The 2,891-nt window shown below is 48.4% G+C and overlaps 1 pseudogene; it reads left to right on the top strand.

The window, feature by feature from the left end:
• The first annotated feature begins 613 nt into the window (after positions 1 to 613).
• LOC102444224 (YEATS domain-containing protein 2 pseudogene) lies at positions 614 to 2,419 on the top strand (annotated as a pseudogene).
• The last annotated feature ends 472 nt before the right edge of the window (positions 2,420 to 2,891 follow it).

Genomic DNA, 2,891 nt, shown 5'->3' with positions numbered 1-2,891 from the left:
TCCCACTGAGTTTTAATAAGGGACTAACAGTCCCCTTACACTGGCCGTTGTTCTATGCACGAGTGAAATGGGACGACGGTTGATGGCTCATTCTGCGAATGCTTGTGTAACCCACACACCTAGTGTGGTTACTGAGTAATGCAAGTGGCACCTAGACCACAGCAACAGTTAAGATCAAGAGACCTCTACAGCATGGGCTGGGAGCCAGATGGCTTTTAGCTCAGCAGGTAGAGGCTCCTATAGTCAGGTCCCAGGTTCAAAACCCGCCCAGGCAGGGCAGAGGCTGCACGGGGCGGCTGGGGGCCACGCTAAGCGCGCAGGGCCGGTGGAGCGAGGAGCGGAGCCGACTCGGGACTTGGCTCCCCTGGAGACTCCAATGGCACCGGGCGCGAGCAGTCACCAACCGTAGCTGGAGGCGTCAAGAGAAAGTCATTCTTATTAGGACTGTTTAAAACTGCTTTCGTTAACACCCATTCGACTTCTGCAACAAAGGGGACATCTGTTTGAGATTCCGCACTGCGTAAAGGGAGGCCAGGTTAAAATCCACGCAGGCTTTCCCCCACCCATTCCCTAACCAAGGCAGGGGAAACCAGACTTTTACCTTATACTTCAAAGGGAAGCAGTTGACCTACCATGTCTGGGATGAAGAGAGTGATTGAGGAGAAGGACCCGGACTATGAGGAGACTTCAGCCACACAACCAAATAAACGTCACAAAGCAGCTGAACAATCAGCTCGAGATGCTGCTGTACAGAAGATCGAGACAATTATTAAGGAGCAGTTTGCTGTTGAATTGAAGAATAAGGAACATGAGAGTGAAGTCATAGATCAGCGCCTGACTGAGGCAAGAAGGATGATGGATAAGCTTTGTGCTTGCATTGTGGCTAATTATTATGCTTCTCCTGGTCTCCTTAAAGTTGGAGAGGGAGCCACGACATGTGACTTTATGGTTTTTAATCATCCTTCAATCAAGAAGTTCTTGGAATCACCATGAAGATCATCATCTCTTGCTAATCATGGATCAGAAACTCCATCTGGTAACCATTCAGAAAGTGACTCTTTAGCTCAGCACAATGACTTCCTCCAGGACAAAGACAATGGCAGTCTGGACATGGAAGAGCGATTGTTTGCCAATCTGGATCAGAGACCAAGCAGAAATACTGAACGGGATGCTTCTGGTATTACAAGCTCTCACAAAATAGGCCAGCGAAAGGCTGGTCTGTTAAATGATGAGACTTCACGACTCTATGTGAAGAAAACAATCATAGTCGGCAACGTCTCCAAGTATGTTCCTCCCGAGAAGAGAGAGGAGAATGATCAGTCAACTCATAAATGTACGAGGCTCTCGGCGAGAACCCAGCATAAATCATTTTGTCAAAAAAGTCTGGTTCTTCCTTCATCCCAGTTACAAACCTAATGACGTGATGGAGGTCAGAAAGCCTCCCTTTCATCTGACCAGATGAGGCTGGGGAGAATTTCCGGTGAGGGTTCAGATTCACTTCAAGGAGAGCCAGGACAAGAGGATCGGTATCATACACAATCTGAAGTTGGACAGAACTTATACTGGCTTGCAGACACTTGGTGCAGAAACAGAAGTGGATGTTGAGCTTCATCGGCATTCTCTTGGGGAAGATTATCTCTGTTCCCAGTCTTCTGAATCTGACCCCTCTGATATCCCCACGTCTGTACCATTACCACTAAGTATATCAGCGCCAGTGAAAGCTTCTTCACCAATTAAACAGTTACTTGAGTCCATTCCAGATGCTTCTGTGGACAAAGGATTCCCTGTGAATGCTGAAACTGGAAGTCATACCACTTTTTATTCCCTGCCATCTTCAGTAGAACGGACTCCCACCAAATTGACAACACGTTGGCTCTCATGGAAATTCAGCTTTTCAGCCAGTTGCAGCTAGTTGCAAAATAGTGCCTCAGGGTCAGATCCCGAGCCTGGCAGAATCTCCAGGAAAATCCTTCCAGCCTATCACCATGAGCTGCAAGATTGTGTCAGGTTCTCCAATATCAACCCCAAGCCCATCTCCACTACCTCGTACCCCAACCTCCACTCCAGTGCACACGAAGCTGGAGTCTGCTAGTTCAGTCATTAAGAACCCATACGTTATTGCAGACAAACGTGGACAGATGCTCGGAGCAGCAGTCACAATCACAGGAAACCCAACGAGCAAGCTGACAAGTGTGTCTCAAGTCTCTCACGGAGCCGGATCTCCAGTCTTAAAGATCCACAGAAGCAGCTTGGGAACATCAGCTGTCAAGCAAGACGATTATTTACAACCATGCCACCCCTTTGTCCAATTGGGAGTCATTCTAAGGCGCAAAGCCCTAAATCTGTCACAGGCAGACTTGGAGCTTTCACAAAGGTGATAAGAAAGCAGGAGCCTGGAGAGTTACCATCACGTTACTGAATTTGAGGGAAGCAGCCAGATCACTGATGCAACCATAGGTGGGGGTGTTGGCTCCAAAAATGGTATAAAAGGGGGCCATGTGGGATGTTGAATAGAAGCTTATTGTCTGCTAATCCTATGTGCGCTAGTCATGTGATTGTATAATGTCTGTGTGTGTAGCTAGGAATCTGTAATCTGTGTGGATACTGAATATTTCCCTGCATGTGGTTGAGCAGTGGGCAGAGCCCAGCCTATGAACATGTTAATTAGTGAGGCCCTGTGGGACAATGGCACTCAATGGCCCAAGGACACACCTAAGGAATGAGGGCTGACACCTGAGGGCTGCCAGCAAGGAACACAGGGATAGGCCGTGGGCCAGGTAACCTGCTGCAGCCAAGAAGAGACCAGGAAGGATGTATAAAGAGTCCATGTGGTCAACTCCATCTTGGTACTCAGCTCAGCACTTCATCCTAGAGGCAGCAGTGCAGGGATC

The sequence above is a fragment of the Pelodiscus sinensis genome, chromosome 24 (genome assembly GCF_052426305.1).
Source record: "Pelodiscus sinensis isolate ZL-2025 chromosome 24, ASM5242630v1, whole genome shotgun sequence".
Taxonomy (NCBI): Eukaryota; Metazoa; Chordata; order Testudines; family Trionychidae; genus Pelodiscus; species Pelodiscus sinensis.
Note: the sequence above shows the minus strand (reverse complement) of the source record. Positions and strands in the feature narration are given on the sequence as shown.